At 47.1% G+C, this 26,159-nt stretch overlaps 1 protein-coding gene and 2 long non-coding RNA genes across 6 annotated transcripts in view; 1 reads left to right on the top strand and 2 right to left on the bottom strand.

Annotated features, from left to right (window-relative positions):
- HDAC7 (histone deacetylase 7) overlaps positions 1-26,159 on the bottom strand; it is a 248,207-nt gene that overhangs the window by 96,301 nt on the left and 125,747 nt on the right. The gene's annotated exons all lie outside the window — the stretch shown is intronic.
- Positions 8,339-11,742, bottom strand: LOC128345552 (uncharacterized). Its single transcript, XR_008316519.1, has 2 exons — positions 11,239-11,742; positions 8,339-8,685 (listed from the first exon to the last, which is right to left on the bottom strand). It is a non-coding gene; the product is annotated as an uncharacterized LOC128345552 (long non-coding RNA).
- Positions 11,369-25,704, top strand: LOC128345553 (uncharacterized). Its single transcript, XR_008316520.1, has 3 exons — positions 11,369-11,507; positions 24,523-24,649; positions 25,447-25,704. It is a non-coding gene; the product is annotated as an uncharacterized LOC128345553 (long non-coding RNA).

Here is a 26,159-nt window from a genome sequence, read left to right as displayed (position 1 = left end):
ATTACGATGCACTGGCGCTCACCAGGCAAAACATAATGGGGGACTACTATGACCTTAGAGGTCTTCCAGTCCAACCGCCTTCTCAGTGCAGGAAACTACTAGAGCATCCTTGACCGATGGCGGCCGAGCCTCCGTCTGAAAAACTCCCAGCAAAGGAGAGCCTACCACCGCATGAAGCAGACTATTCCACTGTTAAGCAGCTCTTGCTCTAGCCTAGAACGGCATCCTCACAATTTCAGCCCATCTAGTCCTATCCCCAGAAGCAACATAGTCTGTTCCTTCTTCTATGTGACGACGACCCTTTGAGACAGCTATAGCCCGAGTGAACAGATCAATCCGGAATTCTCACTCGAGGCACACATGACCAGGCTCAAACTATCATTCAGCTACCAGCTCCCTTGAGAAGTCCATAATGCTGAGAAACGTTGAAGGAAAGAGTAGAAGAGGATGACCAGCAGCAAGGTGGATGGACTCGATTACGACAGCAATGAAGGTACCACTGAGCTATGCCGGATTAACGTAGTAGCAAGCTACGGGCTCCATGTTTTTGAGGGCCCCGCACGCCCGGCTTGAACTGCCCCTCTTCTTTCTGCTCTCGAGTCTCTACTACTCATGCAGCCTCTCTCCTCGCTGCCTGGTGCTGCCGCCCATTCTCTGCTGAGTCCCGCCGCCCGATCCCTATTGGCTGCCTGCCTGCCCGTCACCCACGTGCTTCTTCTTGTTGGGCTGACTCAGGCAACCCGCACCGCACACGCTTCCTCCCTCCTCATGCTTGCGGGGCCCACACAACTTCCTATATTATTCCGGGGTGGGGGACGTTCTGCAAAGTTGTTAGCAAAGCAAAGGTCAATTTTGGGTTATTATTAGTTGCAAACTATTTTCTGCCCATTAGGTTAGTTCTCTGCTTACCATGGGTCAAACCAGGATGCCTCACCCACTGTTTTACCTGCTCTCCCCCTGCCACTGTCTTATGTTTGCCAGGATTGTTTCATGGCACAAAAAGCATTGGCCTCAGGGCTGATACAACGGGGATTTGTTTGCTTGCAATGTCAAGGCACAAATAATGCCCACAACTGTGTTCAATGATGGGGAAGTGTCTAAAAATGATATACTTTCAACCATATACCATACAACCTCTCTATCAGTCTGTGTGTGAACAGGGCACGTTTAAATTGTAGTTTTCTTACTTTTGACATTTGAAATTGATACCTACATGTAAGTAATAGTATTGCTGAAGTGTCAGACATTGGTCGTATTATCTGGCTGCACAGCAAATGAAAAAATTGAATTACTTTACTATGCAAGTAAATAATTTATGTTTCAATATTTATGTAATTTTTATTATTTGGGGGCCTCTTCATAACATATGCTACAGGCCCTGCACTAGCTTAATCCGGCCCTGCCACTGAGAGACCTTAAAGGACAAGTTGAAGACAGATCATCCTGGAGAAAATCTATCTACTTGGCCGCTAAGAGCTGACACCGACTTGACAGCACTTAATCAAATCAATCAATCGCCAGAATGGTCCTCACCAGCCCTCTGTGATGTCAAAGCAGATCAGCCACTCATTGCAAGGTGACCCTCACAGGTCATAAATTAGGAAAATATCAGTACAAATATACTTTACTACTACTATGAATATTTATAAACCACTTTCCCACAAAACTCTCAAAGAAATAAGATTCCCTGTCCCAAAAGGGCTCACAATCTAATAAAAAAATGCAGGATGAACAACAGCAACAGCCACTGGAGGGATGCAGTGCTGGGATGGGATAGTGCCAGTTGCTTCCCCCCTGCTAAATATAAGAGAATCATCATATTAAAAGTTGCCTTTAAACAGACAGACAGACAGACAGACAGACAGACAGACAGACACACACACACACGAATCCCCAAAATACCCTATCAAGGGAAAGTTCCAAGGACTGTATAGTCAACCTGAAGTTATACCTATATGCAGGCTTGCAATGCAATAACTGGGGGAATGCGTTACTAAATCAAGTTTTGTTCCTTCATGTATCCGTTTTCATGTTGATGAACCCTTGGGTGAACAGACTACCCAGACCTTGAGTCATTTCTGAGAGTTCTTTACTGAACTCTCTCCAGTTTCTCAATATGAGAGGGAGAGGGAAATGAAGCATGTGTTCCATTTGTGAACACAGCAGGTCATGAGGGTCTTGCTATTATTGATCCAGGGATGTAGGGTTCCCAACCTGTGGTCCTGTGGATATTGCCGAACTACAACTCCCATCATCCCCAGGGACAATTTATTGTGCCTGGGGATGATGAGAGTTGTAGTTCAGCAATATCCACAGGACCACAGGTCAGGAACCCCGGCACTAGGGCCATAGTAGTTTTTTTTTAAAAAATGAGGGTGGGGAGGAGGAAAGGTATTTGCTAGAAAAGGTGATCCTTATTATTTCTCCTCCCAGCCAAGGCTTATATATAGGGCTGAGAGAGACTCCTGCCTGCAACTTTGGAGAAGCCGCTGCCAGTCTGAGTAGATAATACTGAGCTAGATGGACCAGTGTCTGACTCGGTATATGGCAGCTTCCTATGTACCACCTTACGTCCTCATTATTTCCATCCCAGTTTTCTGAATAAAAGCATACAAGAATTGCAAAAACAACTCTACTCACAACAGCAATCAAATCAAACAATCCACAAATAAAGCAAATTACAACACTAAAACAGAACTATATATTAAGCTGCAAGTTAAACATTTGCTGGAATTTGCATTGCAAGTTTTGTGCCCCCTCCTCTCAATCACCTGCAAAATCACAGAGAATACCAGGATGCACAAGATGGAACTACACACGACACAAGGGTTACATTCCAGCATCATCTGCAATGCTGCACGGTGGAGGGAGGGCAGGGAAGGAGAGAGAGAATCACCAAATGATAAATGTGCTTGCATGAACTACTACTATGTGTCTTTTGGATGGGCCATGAAGTTTCTCAGCACACACACACACCACACAGGGGGAAGTGTGTGTCAGATTTGGTCCATACACAGGTTGCACACTACTCTAAGAATTTTGTAACAGCAGCAATCTTAACAAAGGTTTAACTTGCCATATCATAACAATAAATGTCTGCGCCACTATAGTATATCTTCTCTTTACAGACTAAATCTCACTACACTGCCTACATTTTTGTAGATCTGTCCAACATTCTTTTACACTCAATGAATTGTGGAAATTGGTACCAAGGCATTTGGAAGAGGAGATAAGCCTTTTATTTATTTATTTTTAAACCCATTAAAAACCCTAGTGTGTTCCACAGATGCCCGAAACCCTATAATGAACCATGCATATGTATTATAAAAATATTTACATATTGCTTTTCAGCAAAAATGAATATAGAAGCAGTTTACACAGCAAACAGTATGAGAAAATGGTTTCCTGTTGCGAAAGAATTCAAAGTCTTAAATACTCACTCACTCACACACAACACACACCAGCAACAGCCACTGGAGAGATGATACACCCCATAATTCATGTGGCCTTTATAATACATGCTGATCACAGCATTATTTGTTTGTAGATTTTACCAGGCACTGCCCACTTGCTTTCAAGTAGATCTCAACGGGGGTGGGAGGAGGAGGAGGAAGAGTAGGAGGAGAACGACAACAATAACAACAACAACAACAGAGATTCATAGGAAGCTTTCTCCAGACACAGATGCTCCTGGTCAAATTACAGCAAGGTTCACAACTGAACCTAATGGCAGCTTTGGTCCTCTCCAGCCCCTTTTGAGATGGCATGGCCTGAAATGCATGCAATACTGTAATGTAAGTCAGCACAGCCTCTGTGCAGGAAGCAGGAAGTTGATCTAGAGGGCTTGGGGAGAGAAGTGGCTAGGGAGTTAGGCAAGCAAAGGGGCATGGTGGAAGAGAACATGCACAAGGGCTAGGGATTGGTGTCGGGCGGAGAGGGCATGCAGAGAGATGAACGAACATTCCACATATGGGTCCTGGAGAACTAACAGAACCTTGAGCAGCAGGTACTACCAAGCACACCTGGCCATCCATAAATGGAACACCATTTCTCGGGGTCCCTCTTCCCCCTATTCTCTGTGACCCAATCCCCTTGATTTCTAAGTTCAAAACAGGAACTTCTTCTCTGGCTGTCTACAGCATATAAAACCCCCACCCCCACAATCCCCTAAGGAGAAAAGTGATTAACTCCATGTGCTGAACTATTGGGGGGGGGGGAGATAAGTGAAATGTGGCTGCCCTTCTCTGCTCCTAGATCCAGCCTTCCCCCTCACCGCCTCTGCTTCTCCACATGTAGGAAGTTTACTACCAAGAGGCCTTACCAAAAAGGTAAAAGGTTGAGCAATCATTCACCAATCAAGAAGGAAAGTCTCCCTACACCCCGGCACAGGCCAATTGCTGCAATCCTATGCCCAATTACCTGGGAGTAATTCCCAATGAACACAGCAGGATTTACTTCTACGTTAATGTGCAGAGGATCAATCTGTACATCAGTTAGGATTAGGAGAGACCTTTTTAGGGCATCTCTCTGTGATCCATTTATTGTGCCCCCGCCCCCGTGTTTCTCAAGTCCCTTCATTTTCCCTCAAGGCTGTCTTTTTCTCTTACAGAGATACTGCATTTACCAAATACTCAAAGCACAATATTTTCTGTACCTGGGAACATGCAACACTGGCTGCTGGTTGTATGTTCATTGCTACAGTGCTTCCTGCATGGAATGGTATTGCACAGGTGTGGAGTTTTTTTGTTTTGTTTTGTTTTGCCTACATCCCAAAGGTAAGAAAGCTTGTGAGAACATTGTGTGTGTGTGTGTGTGTGTGTGTGTGTGTGTGTGTTTCCTTGTCCCCAATAGCTTTTGTGTTTATAGCCTGCTACAAGCCAAACTTACATTATATGGGAGGGTAGTGTTCTAATTTTTTTCATCTGTGTGCGGAATGAATTTTGTTCTGGGCGGCAGTGTGCGTGTATATTCAGAGTGGGACCTTCCTGATTCAACCCAAGTGGGATCTAAAATTAACTGAGCGGACATCAAAAAAATCTGTGATGGGATTGCACATCCGCACACTTTAGAAGCAACACTGTGGGAGGGGGTCTGAGGAGATCCTGATGGGGACACTTTTATTTTGATCCACTATCTTGAAACAAAATAGCAGCCACTGATGTTATCAGTACCACCCTTTTACTCATCTTTTAAAGTCCAATACAAACCAAACAGAGAGTATATGGGAAAGGGTCAAGGAGGATCCTGACAGCGGGGAAGGGATTTTTTACTGCAGTCTGGCCTCTTGAAACAGAATAGTGCTGCCACAGTATAACCACTATTTTTTATTTTTTTTGAAGAGCGCATGTGTTTACAGTCTGATACATACCAAATTACAGTATGGGGTCATGATAGGGAGTGCGGCAAGATTCACCATGTTGGAATAAGCAGGAAATAGGTTTCACTAGTCCTATTGCTGCCTTGGGGGAGATTCTCCAAATGATGCTGATAATTTTATTTTTTGCAGGGGTTGGGGGGGAGAACGGGACTTTGTTCCAAGAAGTTCTGTCACCAGAAGATGTCCTTTCCCCAGCTTTCTCTTCTCAATGGGACAATTCTTTCCTTAGCCCTGCTAATAATACTCCACATTTGTGCAGCGCGTTTGAGTGTTCAAGCCAAGGTGGAGGGGATGGGTTTGCCTACGGCCACCTCACGAGTTCACAGCAGAGGCAAGGTGTGTACCTAACCTCAGTCTCTTGGCCACTTCTATGCTACACCACCTCTCTGTTGCAAGTCCTAAATGGAATGTGGTTGAGCAGGTCTCACAGACCCCTAGTTGGTGGCGCGTGTGATGTATACTAGTGATGAGTGACAATTCTTCCCTTTCACCACGCCTTGCCATTTCCTTTTTTAAAATACCCTCTGCAGCCGCAAACTCCCCTCAGGAAAAGCCAAGCGGTGTCCAACAGTTGCCAGCGACAGATTCAAAGATGCTAGCGCAGCCGTGGCTCCTTCGCCCAGGCATGACTTCCTGCAACCATAGATCTTTTTGCACCAGGCACAATACAACCTAATTCAACCGGCATAACGGCGATCGTGAGACTGTTGCAAACTGCAGACCCAGACTCTCCTTCAGTTCAGCAACAACATTTTCTCTATCTCCCCGTCCCTGATCCTTTATGGTGGTTCCCCCCACCCCACCCCTTCTTCTTCTAATTATCCAGTGTGAAGAGTGTTCTGGTGAATCTGAAAACAGTCTCACTCCAGTTGCAATGAATCCCCCCTACCCCCACATCCTAATAAAAGGCATAATACAAGGATGGGCAAACTTGGCTCTCAAAAGTGGCTGTTGAACTACAACTCCCATCATCTCCAGTCACAAGTTATTGTGGCCGAGGATGGTGGGAGCTGGAGGGCCAAGTTGGCCCATCCCTGATATAATGCAGCCCTTACTGTTTGGACCATAGTACTGAAACACTTTGGTTTTTCCAAAGGCCAAACTAAATGTGATGGGGTGGGGGGATCAGATCTCCCAGTGTCTTTTTTTTAATAGTTAAAAACACCTGGGAGAGGAAACTGGGTCAGGGCTGTGAGAATGGGAGGCTAACCCTTCCCGCCTCCCACACGGCTCCCCCTAGTTTAAATCTGACAGAGTGATTTTGTACCTGTGTTTTCTCCCTCCACAGTTAAGAACAGCTGGGGGGGGGCACTTGTGTCAGGAAAATGATGTAGGGGGAAGTATTAAATCCCCTCCCCCGGTGCTGTGACTATTGAGCGATGACCAATCTGAGGCTCTCCAGCTGTTGTTGAACTACAACTCCCATCATCCCCAGCTGCAATGTGGCTGGGGGTGACGGGCACTGTAGTCCAACAACAGCTGTAGAGCTTTATGTTAACCACCCGGGCTCTAGTTGGTTCCCTACCTTCTGTAAAGGTAAAGTGTGACATCAAGTCGATTTCGATTCCTGGCACCCACAGAGCCCTGTGGTTTTCTTTTTTAGAATACAGGAGGGGTTTACCATTGCCTCCTCCTGCGCAGTGTGAGATTATGCCTTTCAGCCTCTTCCTATATCACTGCTGCCCCATATAGTACCAGTGGGGATTCAAACCAGCAACCTTCTGCTTGTTAGTCAAGCATTTCCCCACTGCGTCACTCAAGGTGACCTTCTGTACAGCTGCTTTTATGCAAAAAGGAGATCTGATCACAGATCTCCCATACCCCATCTAATCTCAGCCTAAACTAAAGCAAGCAGCAAGAATATTATTCACATTCATTAGGGATGGAGCTGTAGGTCAATGATAGGAGCATCTGCTTTGCATACAGAGGGTCCCAGTTTCCCTCCCTGGGATCTCCTGGGAGGCTGGGAGACAGGCGTGGAGCCTGACCACCAGTGGCCCGTATACAGCCATGGCGGTGGCCTCGCTCACTCCGCCCCCCACATCTGATGTCAGATGCAGGTGGCATGGTCTGGCTCCCGAATGGAGACGTGTGGCCCCTTCGGGAGCTAGATTGGGGCTGGCGTTGTGTTCACAGCGCAGCCAAGAGCTGCTCTTCCCTGAGCCGCTCCTGGCCACGCCGTGAACGCAGCACTGGCCATTTAACTCCCAAACAGCTGTTGCGCGGCTCCCCCTCGGGAGTTAAACCAGCACCCCAGCATCTGATGTCAGACGCAGGTGTGTGTGTTGGGGCCTGGGTTCTTTGAACCCGTTCGCCCAATGGTGGCTCTGCCCCTGCTGGGAGAGACTCCTGTCCTGCCCAGAACCTTGGAGAGCTGCTGCCAGTCAGTGACAATACTGAACTAAATGGCTTGGTTTTCTGACTCTCAGCAGGGAAATGCTTGACTAACAAGCAGAAGGTTGCCAGTTTGAATCCCCGCTGGTACTATATGGAGCAGCAGCGATATAGGAAGATGCTGAAAGGCATCATCTCAGACTGCACGGGAGGAGGCAATGGTAAACCCATCCTGTATTCTACCAAAGAAAACCACAGGGCTCTGTGGGTGCCAGGAGTCGAAAACAACTTGATGACACAACTTTACATTCTAGGAAACTTTATTTGATTTAAGGTGGGCGGAGGGGGGAGAAGATGAGTACTTCAGCACAGACTGCTTGAGTGATTTCCCCACTGGCACAGGAAATAAGGAGTTTACCCATTTAGTGTGCCAATGCCTTCCTCAAAAAGCGAGCAGCATAAATCATCTGAGCATGCCCCCCACCATAAATTATGCAGATTGGGGCCAGCACAACTGTAGCACTAAGGATAAAATCTGGGTTGTGTCTGCCCCCCACCCCGCCAGCTAATTACCTGGAAAAGCACTTCACATGAACCAAGTGTGTCTAAAAGATCTTCTAGAGTCTGTTGTTAGGGGAAGAACAAGTTTTATTTATTTTAAGATTTGTATCTTGCCTTTCTATTTTGTAACGAAGCACTCAAGGCAGCAAGCACATTCAGTCACACATTTTTAAAATAGCACCATATTAAAAAAAAAAAAAAAGTACACATAAGAAATGATAGCAGCAGCCAGCTACAGAAACGCTTCTGATGGAGGGAAGTCTCCACGAACACTCCACAGGGACCAGTCTGTTGGAAGATTAGTCTAGCTGGAAAGACCGGAAGAGACAGGAAGCACCATACCAAGACACAGCTGCACACGTAAAGCGGGATCAATCAGCTGGTTTAGGAATGAAGAACTGGACCTCACAAATCTGTGTGGAATTGGTAAAGGTAGCCGGGTGAGAAATCACAGCTCTGCTAAGTGACCAAATGCCCTTCCACCCACCCGGCCTTAGTTACTACAGCCCCTATGGTGTGGGTGTTTGGTTTAAGTATTTTACATTCCCAATAGATTTTCAGACCTCCCCCACCCCACAATGAGGACTAGGAACTTTACACTGAAGGGAAAAAAGGAAGCAAAAGAGAGATGTTCCCGATACTGTTCAAGCTATTTGTGGTGATTAGAATACGACTGGCTGTGCATAAAAGGCCAACTTTCTCACTCCATACCCAGGCCCCGACGCCAGGAGCCGAACAACAGGCACCAGGCCACACTCCTCCTCCTTTACCAAGTCCTCAGTAAGCACCCAAAGACCCAACTGGCTCTCCAGGCCCTGCCGCCTAGGCAAATGAGCAGCCAGACACACTTGGAAAACCACCTACCAAGGAGGCCACTGCCCTGGGCCCATCTGGCAAACTCATTCCCTCTCCCGCCTCAAGCAGCACTCCCCCCCTCCACCACTCCTGACATTTGTTTCTCAACTTGTCTAAACGAAGCAGCAAAAGGAATGTGTCTTTTGGGAGTCTGGCAGGAAGCGGTTTGGGTGCTTCTCTCTTTCGCCCCCCCCCACAACCCCCCGCCCCCAACGTTTACCCAGGATCCTTGTTCTTTTGGTTGTTTGTGGGCAGACAGCCCCTGCTGGGATGCACAACTGAAACTGTGCAGTCCTAGATCATGCCGTTAGGGAGATCTGTTTAGTCAACCCAGATGGAGACGGGCTTAATTAAACCCAACCCACCATTTACACACATCTATTTGGTCTATTTTTAACAGCTGCCATGGATGGGGGCTCACACCCGGCCTGGCAGGCTTTTGGGGCTTCCTAGATAGATACAAGGATACATTTGCAAAACAATGAGTTTTAAGAAATCTTGTTGTGATTCCTGCCCCGTGTCATAAGAGCTGTAGCTCGGTTATCAACATATGACAAAAAGGCACATTAAAAAAAAAGTTAAATAACTGGATTTGTCCCTTTGCTCTACATATTCAGCACATTGGCCTACTTAACCAACCAATGATTAGGGGCTGCAATACTTAGAGGATTAATTGCTTTGATCAATCAACCCTCAGGGCTCCTAATTAATCAGGACAGCAGTTTTTAAGTACAAAGTACTTATTCCCCCCCCCCCCTTACATGTGATTTCTCCTTCATGAACTCTCAGCCAGGCCCTCTGTAACTCTAGAAGAGCATAGCTGGAGGTAAGGTGTATTAAGATTTCCACCAGCCAGGAACATCATCTGAAGTACCAGCCGAAGACAGGCGGATGCAATGTCTCCACGGCCCCTGACACTCCAAAGAACATCTGCATATATTCCAGGAGGCTTGAGCAAGAGGTCCATTAACGGGGCCAGCTTGCAGGACTGTGCAAAGCGGTAAAGTGGGGAGAGGATATCGGAAACCCTGAGCCCCACACGAGGAGGCAGCAGAACACAGGCAGTTCTCTCTCTAACAGGGATTCCTAGTTGTTGATGACTACAACTCCCATAATCCCCAAGACAAAGCCATTGGAGCTAGGGATTCTGGGAGTTGTAGTCAACAACATCTGGGAATCCCTGTTAGAGAGAATATTGAACACGAGGCGGTGGTGGCGATTTCTTTAATTGCTGACCCAACATTGGCGCAGAAGCAGCTGGGCGGCTGAAGAGAACCCTGGGAGCGGGCAAGGAGCGACACAGGGCAGCCTGGGAAAGTGTGCAGGGCGTCTGGGAGGAAGCAGGGGGTGGCTGGGTACTGTAGTTCTGCTCAGAACTTCTCCCAGGGGAATGACAGTCGTCCTGCGCTTCCTCCCAGGAGCCCCACAGGCTTTCCCAGGCTGCCCTGCATCATTCCTCGCCCATCCCTGAACACTCCCAAGATTCTCTTTAGCCACCCTAGCAGTTAAAGAGCCCCTTCCGCCACAGCACTAATCTGGGGGAGAGGTCTATCAACGGCTACTAGTCGGAGGGCTGTGGGCCACCTCCAGCCTCAAAGGCAGGATGCCTCTGAGTATGAGTTGCAGGGGAGCAACAGCAGGAGAGAAGGCATGCCCTCAACTCCTGCCTGTGGCTTCCAGCAGCATCTGGTGGGCCAGTGTGTGAAACAGGAGGCTGGACTAGATGGGCCTCCTTGGGCCTGATCCAGCAGGGCTGTTCTTGTGTTCTTAGGGGTGATTGTCCCACGTTCTCCTGCCTCACTGGGGGGCTGGGATTTCTGATATCCTTTACCGACTTGCACAGGCCTACCAGCTTTCTGCCTTTTCCTTCTTGAGGTGAAAGGTAAAGTGCTGCTGGGGAGCCCCTTCACCTAGAGCAGGCCAGCTCAACCTAGGCCCCCCTCCAGCTGTTTTTGAACTACAACTCCCATAATCCCCAGCCACAGTGGCCAATAGCCTGGGATTATGGGAATTGTAGGCCAAAATCTGCAGGAGGGCCGAAGTTGAGCAGCCCTGACCTAGAGTCAGTGCTGTCACTGCCCCACCCCCGACCTCACTGGCCCCAGTGTTACCTTCTGGGCACACTCTGCCTCCTGGCCTGCCCTGCTGGTGGCAGATCCAACAAGTGGCTGCAGCTTCCCCCTGGCCGCTCCCAGCTCCCACTGCTGCTGCTGCTGCTCCAACACTAGCACTTGCTCAGCACCCAGCAGCAGCAGCAGCAGCGACAAGGAGAGGCCAGCAGGAAGCTAAAGCCATTTGCTGGATCTGCAAAGAGCTGGGCAGGCCAGAGGGCAGAGTGTGCCCAGAAGGCGAGAAGGAGGAGCAGCTTCAAGCTAGCAAGGTAGGGAAACATAGAGGGAGAGCTACAGCAGCAGGAAGGTGGAGTGACGTCCACAGCAAGGGGCAGGGTATCCACATCCATCATCCTGTGGTGCAATTGCCACTTCAGGCCATCGCTTCATCTTGCTCTGTGGGGAAGCTGCCCCTGTTAACTAGTATATGTGCAGGGTGGGAGAGGGCGCCAAATGAATGAATTTAATTTAATTTAATTTAATTTAATTTAATTTTACATTTTATATCCCGCTCTTCCTCCAAGGAGCCCAGAGCGGTATACTACATACTTAGGTTTCTCCTCACAACAACCCTGTGAAGTAGGTTAGGCTGAGAGAGACGTGACTGGCCCACAGTCACCCAGCAAGTCTCATGGCTGAATGGGGATTTGAACTCAGGTCTCCCCGGGCCTAGTCCAGCACTCTAGCCACTAAACCACTACTGGCTCTTTGGAGCACCAAGATGTCTGGTGGAGGGGTGGGGCGGAGTATTTCAGATTACGAAGAAGTGGTTATCATGAAGTTGAATTATTCTACGTTCCGTGGCCATACCTATAGGCATCTATTTTTAAAATGGGGTGTCCGGGTGTAGAAATCCTGGGAGTCTAAATGAGGGATGGGAAGAAAACACTTCTGGCAGCAGAGGGCAGTGTGCAGCACTAACCCTGGGCCCCATGAGAATTGTGTTGGCTGAAAGGAAGTGAACACAGCTCAGCGGACACAAGAAGCCACTGGGCAGAATCTCTCTGGAGAGACCAGGGTTGCATCCTCTCAGGCTAGTACACTGTCCTCCTGAGGGTCCTTCCGTCCATTGATTCTTGAGAGCTCTCAGGATATGGCAGGAAAAAATGCATTTACATACAGAATGCCCATGCTGCTTTTTCGCCATACAACAGCAAAGATTATTTGCTACAGATTGATATGGAACATAGGAAACTGCCATATACTGAGTCAGACCATTGGTCTATCTAGCTCAGTATTGTCTTCACAGACTGGCAGCGGCTTCTCCAAGGTTGCAGGCAGGAATCCCTCTCAGCCCTATCTTGGAGATGTTGCCAGGGAGGGAACTTGAAACCTTCTGCTCTTCCCAGAGCGGCTTCATCCCCTGAGGGGAATATCTTGCAGTGCTCACACGTCAGGTCTCCCATTCAGATGCAACCAGGGCAGGCCCTGCTTAGTTATGGGGACAAGTCATGCTTGCTACCACAAGACCAGCTCTCCTCTTGTTGTGAATACATACACTCAATAGGGCTGTGCATGGAACCGCACAGCTGCGGTCCGGCACTGTGGAGGGGGTTCCTTTAAGGGCGGGGAGGGTTTACTTACCCCTCCTGCCGCTTTGCCCCCTCCAGCGCTCGTATTTACTGTAGAAATTGGGGCAGCAGGATACCTCCCTGCCACCCCTTGCCCCTCCGCAATGCAAAAGGCTCCGGCAAGCCTTTTGCGCATGTGCACGTCACGCGCGAGCTTCACGTCTCCCCGACGCCGGAGGCCCGGTCTACCTGCTGGGACGAGGCCGGGTAGACCGGGCCTCCGCGGCAGGGAGGTATCCTGCCGCCCCAATTTCTACAGTAAATACGAGCGCTGGAGGGGGCAAAGCGGCGGGAGGGGTAAGTAAACCCTCCCCGCCCTTAAAGGAACCCCCTCCACCCGGACCGAACCGGCCAGGTCCGGAGGCCTTTACAATGGCCTCCGGACCGGTCCGGACCCATCCCTAACACTCAAGACTCCTTATATGACTCTAATCTGACCATGCTGATTTTTATATGATCTGCCATATCATATGGCCAGCGTGGTATAGTGGATAGAGTGCTGGGGATTATGGGAGTTGTAGTCAACAACATCTGGGAATCGCTGTTAGAGGGAACACTAAACAGAAGGGTTTCAGGGTGAATACTGATGCCATACACAAGGATGTGTATCCCAGGGTGATCCTTTCATGAGGCAAGGTGAGGTGGTCACCTCGAGTGGCAGATTATTGGGGAGTGAGTGGGACAACAAGATGTCCCTCCCACTCCCCAACCACAAACACAAAAAAGAAGTACATGGGGATGAAGGCGGCATTTGACCTCCTGCCTCCAGCAATTCAAGGTCTTGAGCTGCCACTGGCATATTCCTCTCTTTTAAAAGAAAGCATTACTATTAGGGGTAAAGAAGGTCACCCTAATCTGTGCCAAGAAAGGCCAATATCTGCAACTGATGCATTGTCATTCCATTGCTTCATCTAGATAGAAGCAGAATGAATTATGCAAAGTAGCAGCTATTAGTCATAGAGAAGACTACAAGCCAATGAAACCCTACCTACAGCCCAACGATGGAAAGTCCTATTCAGCTCCCCCCCCCCCATATGTCACCAGCCATTTCAAAGACACTTTCAAGCCTTCAGTTGCTGTGCTAAAGGCTGGATCAGCATTTCTCACACTTCTGATAGATGAGCCAAAGGTTTTGGGGTTCCCCCTCCCTAATTAAAACTGGAGGCATACATCACTCTTACAACCCAAAAGGTTTACTTTTAGAGTAAAGGGGTAAGAATTACCACCATCCCACAACTGGAAAAGCCCATAAACTACAATTCATCTGCATGTATCACTGTTCTGGGGGCGCTTCCTTACCTGGGATTGCCTCCTTCCAATAACAAACTCATCCAGAGATACAACAGGCAGCCTCAGAGAACCAATTATTCTGCTGTGTCTTAATATCGAGAGGAGCCGAGTGCTCCGTTATCAGCCAGCACAGAGACAAAGCATAATTACCAACTCCAAGCAGACACTGATTGGAAGGAGGCAAGGCCAGCATAATAAATCATGCAGAGCTGCAGCAGGCAACCTCCTCTGTGTGTTTGAACTCTGTGCTCCCAGAAGCCTGTAGTTATTTAACCACATTTTTTCCACGCAAAATAGCGTAAGTTGTCTTGTTGCACACCGTTTGGGAGTCCTCTAGATAGACACTTGCTTTTTTTAAAAAAGTTATAAGATTGCTGAATTCTGCAGCAACTATCAGCATCGGGGCTCGTGTAGCATGATCACAGAATGCACACAGCTTTGGTCATACTGCATAAAAACCAAGCGTTGCCTCTATTGACCTCGTTTATGGATGTGAACTCACATGCATGCATCACTGTTGAAAGGTTATGGCAGGTATCAGTTTCATTCTGCTGACATACTTTCTGAAAAGCATATGCAAGCTTGTGGGCATGAACAGCCTAGGGAGAAGTGAAATCAACATGGCACTATCCATTGAAAGCAACGTTGACACCACTGGCAAGATTCCCCTATGGATGAAGGAGGAGGTTTGAACTCCTAGAAGGGAAGGGCCATAACCCCGTGGTAGAGCATCAGCTTTGCATGAAGAACCAGGGTGTAGGGAGTTCACCAGCAGCCACGGGACAAGCTCAACTGACGCCTTCTCATGGTGATGTGTATGTGCTAGTGTGTACTAGCACATGCCAGCCACACACGCTACATAGGGTGCTATATACAAGGGAGGGTGCCACCAATGGCAAGACGGGTGTGCTGTCCTTTAGCTTGTTGCACTCGGCATACCATTTGGGTCAGGGCAAATGTGTCCTTTCTCTGCCCTGCTCCGAGCATGCAGACACTGTAGACAATACCGAGTGGGATGGACATATTCATAGAGTTAAGTCTTGGCAGCCAGTGTGGTGTAGTGGTTAGAATGCTGGACTTTGACAGGGGAGGCCCAGGTTCAAATCCCTACCAAGGTGAAACTGGGCCAGTCACCACTCCTTGAACAAACCTATTTCACAGGGTTTGGGGAAAGATAACAGGAGCGGCCCCATGTACCAACCTGAGTTCATCAAAAGCAAAGCAGAACAAAAATGTAATCAATAAAATAAAAGTTTATTTTTAAAAAAATGGAAATCAGTCTTAGGGGATATCAGCTCTCCCCACAAAGGGAAATAATCTCATTCCCACTATAACACGTGTTCAGCACAATTCCATAAAGAATTAAGAGGTGGCCTTTCCTGCAGCCTTACATTCTAATGTATGTTTGAAATGATATACACAAGAGGAATAGAAACTGGTAAACAGGATGGTAATACGTCAAGAGTATAAAAAGGTACACAGACCAAGATACAAGATTTATCCTGAGCAATGTTTCCTACTTCACATCCCCTTACTCCATAATTTTTTAATAGGAAGGAAGGAAGATGGAAGGGATGAGAATGAATAGACTGCAGGCTATTTTTATTTTGCAAGACCGTTGAAAATCTGGTTGTGTTTATGATTCAAATGGGATCTTGATCTCATGGGATTAAGAAAAATTACAGAAAGTTGCATATGTATGTTTGCGGTCTAAAATGATCTCTCTTTTTTTGGTAGCATATGTAAAGTTGATGATTTGAGAATGTATTCATAAGGAATCTTATATCTGTATATGAGTTTTTGAAAAAAAAATTAAAAGAATGGATAGAACAAGAAAAAGATGGGGAGAAAGGGGAAACAGGAAGGGGGAAATGAAAGACACAAAAAAGGTCATTCACACAATCAAAGGAGAGCGGGAAGCTTGAGGGAAGGCAAGAGCCTACCTGCCTTCTCCCCATATGACCAGAGCCTGAACAAGCTAAGTTCAGACGAGTGGCAGGGTGGCAAGGAAGCCAGACTACTGGGGACTCCACATATGCACTGCATGAGCAGTGTCGTGCCTTGGGAAGGCTCCCTGATGCCAAGCCACTCCTTCCCCCCAGGCTCTATTGCCAAGATGGCAGCTGGCAGCCCAGGAACAGCTGCTAGCATTGCGAGAGCCCACACGACCAGGTAGCGAAGTAGGAGGCGTGTGCTTTCCCTCCTACCTCACTTTTAGCCTGGGTTGAAAAGCAGGGCTACCCAAGGGAGGAGCAGCAGGATTGGGAGTGATCCCTGCACTTCACATGACCAGTCCTACCTGGGCCAGCCCTGTTCCACCCACAGAGGGCTGATGGTGAGGATGCCTTCAGTGAGAGAGGCAGTAGGAAAAATGGAGGTGCCTTGCAAAGGATAGGAAGGAGGAATCACAATATGATTTTTGCATAACGTTATAAAGATTGAAAGGAAACAGTATTTTTTAAAAAAGATAGTAGCTTTCTCTCTCTATTTCTTTTAAAGTAAACCACCTACTTCATAGGCCCATCTGTACAAAAACTTCTCTTTTTTTGCACAGCCAAAGATGTGTCCAAATGCATGTTCGAAAGCTGGATTAAATGGATCTTGGCATGCTTTATTCTGTCTTCAGCAGCAGCCAACCAAGTGCTTCTGGAAGCTCACAATCAGGGCATAGAGCCAACATCCTTCCCTCATTTGTACATTTGTTTGGAGACTGGTGACATACTGCTTCTGAACATGGAGGTTCTAGTCATCTACCAATGGCTAACAGCAGTTGACAAAATTATCTAGGTATGAACTAGTCTAATCCTGTTAAAGCTATTTAGGCTAGCAGGCATCACCATATCAGCTCAGCAATGAGGCTCAGTATGTAAGCAGCACGTGAACATATGCCTTGAGACAGACCACTGGTCCAGCTATCTCAGTATTGTCTGCATTGACTGGCAGTGACATTCTAGGGTTCCAGGAGTCCCTATCACTATCACCCCTGAGCACTAACCCTCCCCTCATAGAAGAGGTCCTTGCCCCCACTTTAACACTGAAAACCTGATCATGCAAACCTCTCAGGGGATGAGGATGCAGATACTCCCTGTAATTCCAACTGCCAGGAAAAGAAAGATGCAAGAGAAAGGAAGTGTACCAGCAACTGTGTGTGTATGCACAGCAGGGTTTGGAAGAACCTCAAATGCATGTCAGAACTTTCCTACAACCTCTCCCTTCCAAAGGAGCAAAGAGGACTGGAAATAAAGCCCAGGTTGTTGAAGGTTGTGCCTCTCTGTCTTGCCATGGAAAGATCGGCACAAGAATGGTCAGCTGGTTGAACTTCCCCTACAGATGCCCCACCTGGAGCAGAGCGTGCAGATATGTTCTTGGACATCTCCTCCAAGTTAACCCACTGTCCTGCCAGCACTGGGGCCTCCGTCCACTGGCCCAAGAACAGGGAGAGGGGAGTTAATGACGCTTCTTTCAGGATGGGAATTGAGATAATGAACGAGAAGCTGCCAAGGACAAGGGGCCCTGACCTCGAGCAGAAAACGGAGCTGCCTGGCGCTGTGCTGAGCAACAAGGGCTGCTCTCTGGGCCCTCTGGCGTAGCTTGAAATAAGCCATGGCAGATTTAGCAACTGGCTTGCCTGGGCTGCCAAGGCATATATCAAGGAAATGCCTTAATACCAAGTGAGTTCAAGGGTCCATCTCGTCCAGGGCTGCACAACTTTGGACCTGCTGTTGTTGGACTACAACTCCTAGGGTCCCCAGCCACAGAGGCCAATAGCCAGGGATGGTGGGAGCTGTAGTCCAACAACAGCTGTAAGGCCGAAGTGGTGCAGCTCTGATCTGGTCTCAGTATTGACCTTTCAGAGAAGCAGCTGCTCCAACTGTGGGGTGGGGTGGGGTTGTTCATGGACTTGTTCTAGATAGAATTATGCCCAGACACAGGACAGACTATCCCCAAAATATCCCCAATAGAGATCTGTCTTTCCTTCCTGGGATGTCTTTCCTTCCTGGGATGTGCTCAAGAAACGTTGATTCCACAACCTCTCTGGGCAGCATACTAAATCGTTATACTGCTCTTATAAAATCAAGATTTCTCCCCCCTCCACCACATCCTTTTGTGTTTACCCTAAAGCTGTTTTACTGTAATCTAATCCCTTCACCTTCCTATTCTCAGATGACAGAATGAACAAACGTTCCTTCTTAAATATTTTTAAGTACTTGAGGGGGGGGGGGAACAGTCAACATTTTTTACCTCAATCTTATCTTTTAAGAACAAGCATATCCGCTTATTTAGGCTTTTCCCCTTCTAGATCATCTTCACAGCTTTCCTCTGAATTCCTTTCTACTTGTCAACATCATTACTGAACTCAACACGGCACTACAATCAGGGCTTAAGGGTTCTGCAAACAAAGATAATACCACAATGATAACCTGCATAAAAAGATGTATCCTCCTCCTTAAAGAAAACATTTTGTATTGAACCTGGCACAGTGTGCAGATTTATACCTGCAGCTTACACCAAGTAGTATTTAATTACTAGTTTGCTGTATTCACACATACAAAAGTCTCTGAGGTCGCACACGACCTCAGGTGTAAACTCCCTAGGGCTGGGGTAGGAGGGAGAGGCAGGAACTCAGCTGCCTTCCTCAGCAGATGAGCGGCAGCCATCTTGGATTCTGCTGCACTGTGCCCCCATACGCGCAGCAGCAGCAGCCATAGCTGAGACTGAGAGGAAGAAGTCCTCCCACATCTCAGTAGAGCAGCCACTGCACTTGACATGGCCACTCCTTCCCCCCAGCTCATTGCCCAAAATGGTAGCAGGCTGGAAGCAAGCTATTAGGCATGTGCATTTGCATGCTGCTGCCGCCAATCAGGGCTGTAGGAAGGAACACTGCAGCCCTGTGCGGCTGTTTCTAAAACAAGCGCCGGCAGGGTTGGGGGAGGGGGGAGCAGGTAAAGTGCTCCTTACCTGTTTGTTAAAGACACACACATACATCACCACCTATCGAGCTAGCTCCAACGCTAGTGTCTGAACAAGTTCCGCACTCTGGAAAGGGAGCGCTGAACTGGTTCATGCACATCCCTAGAAGTCATCTACCCAGCAACGATTGTACAGACGATTGCCCACAGAGGTAAAACAAGCCCATGGTTCATACTACCTTGGTAAGATGCCGGGTACAAAAGGCAGGCCCCACAGGTCTGGAGCAGCCGGCAGCAGAAGGGTCCCAGCCCTCCAGACAACACAAGCTGAATGCCCTCAGTGGCTGACATCCTAATGAAGCACCCATGGAATGGGAAAAGCACTGGTGCTTCTGCAACATTCAACTAAGTCCACTCCACTGCTAGCTCAGTGGTGGGGCAGCAAGTAGACGATCTCCACTTTCCCAGGAAGAGTTCTGTGCCACCCTGAAAAATATGCCCCTGAGGATCACAAAGGCGGCTTTTGGGGGGAAAGGAAGTAGTTGAAATTCCACCCCAACACCCCCCAGTGAAGCATTCGTTTGGGACTCTTCAGAAGCACTGGGTGCTAGACTGCTATTGCACCAGTGCTCCGTTAATCAAAATGTCAGCCACTAGGTTTTTTCCTACCAATTAGTAATTAGGGCACTGAAACATTTTGTTTTGTTTTGTTCTACTACCTATCCAGCATTGAAGCACTTAATCCATGTAAAGCCCAGTTTTATTTCTTTATGTTATCAATTATACACATAGGATTGCACCCAAGTCATCCATTTTGTTTAAAGAAAGTACACACTGTACAATCTCAGTGAAGCAGCCTTGTTAAAGACAGGGACAAGTGCCCTTAAGTGTAAGATAACTTACAATTTAATTAATAAAAGGCTAGCATTCATTTATAGAAGGAAAATCCATCTTCATGGAAATATCAGCCAACAGATACAAACGGAAAACAAGATCACGGTCCATCAATATTGCAGAGCACACACACACACACACAAATTCAAGATGTCTTAACACTGATTCCAGCTAGGATTCCACTTCAATGGCATGAGGTCTTTATTGTCAGAAGGCAAACCCCAGAGTTTTTCCCAAAAGGCACACACATCTGCTAATTTTGGACAGAAACTGGAAGGAAAAGAAAAAGTTTTCTTTTCATATAGTTCAGGGCAGGGAGTGGCCTAAATAGCAGAGAAAGTCCTTCAAGTCATAAATCCCATAATCCTCTTGTGCCAGAAATGTCAGTTATTTAGGGCCCAATTTTATGCTTTAAAGCTTCAGTTGATTAATCAATCAACCTATTGAAGCTTGCAACTGATTATAATCACAAAACTGGTTATAATTAGAGATGTGCAATTTGATTTGACCTCAAATTGATTCGGGTACAATTGGGGGTGATTAAGGGATTCAACCTCGAATCAAATGACCCTCAAAATAAAAGGGCCTGATTTGGGGTTGAAGATAATCACCCCTGATTTGACCAGAATCTATTTGGTTGATTCAAGCACCATTTTTAGACCTGTTTTTCCAGAGAGAACTGGTCTAACCATTGGGGTCAGCGGGTAGATCAGCCCTCTGCTCTGGAGCATCTACCTGCCTCTGAAGACTGGTATACCCAGTAGACCAGTCCTCCAAGGCGGGATGATGCTGCAAGTCTGGAGTGGAGGACTGGTCAACCCATCAACCCCAACTGGTAGACCAGCTCTCCCTGGGAAAATGGGATCATCTTGAGGCCTGTTTTTCCAGCTCTCCCCAGAAAAACAGGCCTCAAAATAGCACTCAAACCACTAAAATTGATTTGATTTTGACTCGTCAAGACAGACAGCCAAGTCGGCCATTTTCAACGAATCAGTTCGAGTTTTTTCAATTCGATAAACCTCAACTCAAATTGAATAACAAAATTTGATTCGTGCACACCTCTAGTTATAATTATATCCACCATCATTCTGTCAGCACCTGTTAAACAAAAAATCAACTCTGTGCCAATAAAAGTCAGATTTGCCCAATTTCTTTTATGTTGCATAATTAATTTAATTTTACCATGTTCATAATTAATTCTGGTCTTGTTGTTCATGAGGAGGGCAAGGAGCAATGTCAGGCCCTGATCCCGGAAATCATAATGAGCAACCTCTTAGGCTCTGAAAATTACAGCAGGAATGGCCTCTGCAGTTTCAAGAATACCTTTGCCACCATAAGGACTAGCAAGTTGTGTTCTTAAAATATGAAGAGTTGAGAATCTCAGGAAGCAGAATTCTGTAAGGCAAAGTGTGCCGTCAAGTAGATTTCGACTCCTGGCACCCACAGAGCCCTGTGATAGTCTTTGGTAGAATACAAGAGGGGCTTACCATTGCCTCCTCCTGTGCAGTCTGAGATGATGCCTTTCAGCATCTTCCCATATCGCTGCTGCCCCATATAGTACCAGCGGGGATTCGAACTGGCAACCTTCTGCTTGTTAGTCAAGCATTTCCCTGCTGCGCCACTTAAGGTGACTCCTGTAGTGACTACCAAGTTTTCCAGAATCACAGCATACATATAGCCTGTTTGCAATATTCAAAAACAGATGAACCACAAAATATTTCAAATATAGCTGTTGAATACTAACTACCAAAAGATCATGAGGTCTTCTTAGAAATAATCAAGACCAACACACACTCTCCCACAAACATGTCAGTAGTGCTGGAGGGCACGGAAGACAGAACCTGTGGCATGGGAGCTGGCATTCAGAAAAGTGTGTGGTATGCGTGCAGCATTATAGGAAATGGGCATCATACATTCAGTTTCCAGGATCCAGCATCCCTGTAGCTGGACATAATGTGTTAAAAACAAGCGATTGCCTGATTATTTGTTCTCTTGCAGGCCACTTACACTGGAAATCAAAAACGAACCAAAAAAACACCAGAATGAACAGAAATTGGCACAGTTGTGCACAATCCGGTCGAGATTAACACTACTGAAACCATCCTACTGATTTCAACAGAAGAGTTTAGACACTGACTTATATCACTCCTATTTAAATCAATGGGACTTCAATGTTTAACTCAGTGCTTAACAAATCCAAGGTACCCCCCGCCAAAAAAAAAACACCCAGCTGTGGCACCTAGTCAGAGGTAGAGTTATTTAATAAAATATGTATTTATTATTTACTGAATTTTTATACCGCCCTTTCTAATTTGGCTCAGGGTGGTTTACAAGCAAAACAAAAACAGTTAAAATCAATCAACAGTTAAAACAAAAAATTTAAAATACTATAAAAAATCAATTAATTAAAAAAAAAAAACAACCCTAAAAAACCCAGTACTTAAAAAACCCCTTACAACAATTTTAAAACCCTGGAAGGCCAGGCCAAACAGATTAGAGGTGTGCATGGAGTCGCGGAGCTGTGGTACGGCACTGGGGTGGGGGTTCCTTTAAGGGCAGGGGGAGGGTGTACTTTACCCCTCTCGCCGCTTTCCCCCCTCCAGTGCATGTATTTTAGTCAGCAATTGGGGCGGCAGGATACCTGACCGCCGCCCCTCCCCCCACTCGGCTGCAAAAAGCTTCAAGAAGTCTTTTGTGCATGCGTACATCTCCACGACGTGTGCGTGGCCACACACACACGCGCATGTCGCAGAGACGTGACATGCGCACGCACAAAAGGCTTCCTGAAGCCTTCTGCAGCCGAGCGGGGGGAAGAGGCGGCGGGCAGGTATCCTGCCGCCCCAATTGCTGACTAAAATACATGCACTGGAGGGAGGAAAGCGGCGAGAGGGGTAAGTACACCCTTCCCCCCCACCCTTAAAGGAACCCCTACCCCAGTCCGCCCGAACCGCCCATGTCTGGACCAGTCCGGAGGCCTATAGAATGGCTTCCAGACCGGTCAGAGCACATCACTAAAACAGATGTCTTAAGGGCTCTCCTGAAGGTCAATAAAGAGTTCAAATTACAGATTTCTGCAGGGAGTGCATTCCACAGCTCAGGAACAGCTACAGAGAAGGCCCATCTCTGAGTTGCCACCGGACGTACCGGTGGTAACTGGAGACAGACCTCCTCAGATGACCTTAACGTGTGGTGGGGATCCTGCAGAAGAAGGTGCTCTCTGAGGTAACCTGGACCTAAGCTGTTTAGGGCTTTAAAAGGTAATAACCAGCACTTTGTATTTTGCCCGGAAACATATCGGCAGCCAGTGCAACTGTTTCGAAACAGGCATAATATGGTCTCTCTGAGTTGCCCCAGAGAACAATCTGGCTGCCGAATTTTGAACTAACGGAAGTTTCCGAACTACATACAAAGGCAGCCCCACATAGAGCACATTGTAATAGTCAAGTCTGGAGGTTACCAGCTGGTGCACCACTGTTTTGAGGTTGTCCTCTTCAAGGAATGGATGCAGCTGTCGAATCAGCCGAAGCTGATAGAAAGCACTCCTGGCCATGGCCTCCACCTGAAATACCAGGGTGACGCCTGGGTCCAGTATTTATTCATTCATTCATTCGATTTCTCGCTTGGGAGTAGTACTTCCAAGCTATGTACCTGCTCCTTCGGGGGGAATGTAATCCCATCCAGCACAGGAAGATCTAACTCATCCCTCAGATTCTGAGCCCCTACAATAAGCACCTCCATCTTGCTTGGATTCAGCTTCAATTTGTTATCCCTCATCCAGCCCATTACTGCCTGTAGGCAGGCATTTAGAGAATGAACACCATTTCCTGATGATACAGATGAAAAAGAGAAGTAGATTTGGGTGTCATCAGCATACTGATAACACCCAGCACCAAATCTCCTGATGACCTCACCCAGTGGTTTCATGTAGATATTAAAAAGCATTGGTGACAGAATGGAGCCCTGGGGGACTCCATATAACAGCTCCTGCTTTGAGGAGCGACTGTCACCAACCTCCACCATCTGGAATCAACCCAAGAGATAGGAGCGGAACCACTGCAAAGCAGTGCTGTTCCAGGCAGCCCCGTTTTTGTTCTTGGTATCTTACTTGTGAAAGGGATAAAAAGAAGTCCATTTACTCTATCCCCTCACTCACAATGTCCATCATTAAGACCGGTAATTTTGTCAAGTGTCTATTGTCTGGATCCTACATTTTTAGGCTAGCTCATAGATCCAAAGAAAATTGGTCAAGGGCTGGGTTAACTTTGGCTGCACAGGACACAATGTGGGGATTAATATATGTCCTATCAGGAATGCATTCATAACTAAACACCACAGTAGTTGTTAGCAGGGATGATAAGCATTGCGTTTCATGAGGGAACATTTTTCAGGAGCAAATGAAATTCACCCCGAGGATATGTCATTGACGGAAAGGCTGAGGAAAGAGTCTACGTTTAGCTTACAGAACACGGATATGTTTAGTCTAGAAATAAAGTCATTTTTATTCCATGACACATTCAACAACGCAGAGCCATGTAACGGAGACCCTCAGTTTCTACAATGCCACAATGAGGCATCATTGGCAAAGTATAGCCATGCTCACATTGTCTTCCTCCCTCTAGCCTTGCTTGGGACTAAAGGACCCTTGGAAAATAAATTGGAAGGGGCCTTGTCCAGATGGAGTACACCAGGAGCAGGTGCAAAGCGAAACCTGAAAAAGCCGTTTCCATGCATGGACCAGCTGCAAAGGTAGGAGGAGATCATTGCAGGTGGAGAACGGCCTGATATGGGCAGGGAGGGAAAGAGAGCCCTCATCAGGTTCCACCCTGAGGAACCTGCCCTTCCTCCTACACAGCAATCCATTATCGCTGCTCTTATACGATTGCAGCAAAGGAGAGATTTGTTCACAGCATCCTTATCTGCCGATCACCAAGATCTCAGCCAGCTGGGACAAAAGCGACTTGCCCTTCAGAAAGGCACCGTGCAGGGCTGGGCCAAAGCCTTCCCTCACATACTCACCTGGTATAACCTATCATTTGCACACTAATGCTTGTAATGTGCCAAGTGATGTGCAGTTGTTATGCAAGGCTCACTGTCTGAGGCTCAGTTGGTGGGGGGCGGGCCCCAATTTCATCACCTTGGGATTTCAGAGTCAGGTAGCCAGTCATTGACATGCGCTGCTAACAAAATCAGCATTGTAACATGCCAGTGATTTTTAAACAGGGGTTACTTATCAGGGCTTCCCCACAGAGAGAAGCTTAACGGAGACAGACAGGCTTCTTTGAAAGACAGAGCATCTTCCATTACTATGTATGGTTTTTATATTCTGCCCCTCCTCCAAGGAACTCAGGGTGGTGTCTATAGTTCTTTCCCTGCTCACCCAACTTGTATCTTTACTACCCTGTGAAGTACATTAGGCTGAAAGGTGGTGGTGACTGGACCAAGATTACCCAGAAAGCTTCATGGCCGTGTGGGGATTTGAACACAGGTCCCATTTAAGGAATGGGAGTTCTAACCACTACACCACTATCCATCTTGTCTTGCAGTGTGCAACACTGCCTGAGCTGTCCTAGTGTCAAAGAGGGAGGACACCAGCAAAAGGTTCCCGGCCTGCCATTGACTACACTTGAAACGTCCACGGCAAAAAGACAGGCCCAGGTATGGAAAGATGGAAGCCTAGGACAGGAGGAGGCAGGAGTCTGAAAAGGCAGCAGGCCAAGAGGGTTGGCTGCCTGTGTTCAACGCAACATGTTAATGACTATACCCATGTACAGATCTTTACCTGTGTATACTGCACACTTGTATGCGGGTTGAACATAACATGTGAATAGGGCTTAAGAAATTTTAAGTTTCGGTTCAGTTCCAGTTCACTGAAAAAACCCTCTCCAAACCGGTTTGGGGTTCACATTTGGTTTTATTTATTTATTTATTACATTTATAAACCGCCCCATCCAAAGGATCAGGGTGGTGTACAACAAGTACACTGTTGTACTTTTTTACAACGTTGTACGGTTTTACTTCCTGATCTGGATAAATGTACAAAGAGGTTTCCATTATGTGCAATTCTTGTAGAGACCCAAAGTTTGGTTTTATCCCCTGCTGGGAGCAGGAAATGGTAGCTGTAAGCAGAGTGAATTTTCTAAAGTCTCCAAGTCTGAAGCACTCTCTCAAACAGGGCCCAGAAGACCCAGTAATAGACACAATCCCATAATTTATAGCTCTTCAGCTGAATGAGCTAGACGATCATGAATTTAAAACA

The sequence above is a fragment of the Hemicordylus capensis genome, chromosome 2 (genome assembly GCF_027244095.1).
Source record: "Hemicordylus capensis ecotype Gifberg chromosome 2, rHemCap1.1.pri, whole genome shotgun sequence".
Classification (NCBI taxonomy): domain Eukaryota; kingdom Metazoa; phylum Chordata; class Lepidosauria; order Squamata; family Cordylidae; genus Hemicordylus; species Hemicordylus capensis.
This window is presented reverse-complemented; position numbering and strand designations above follow the sequence as displayed.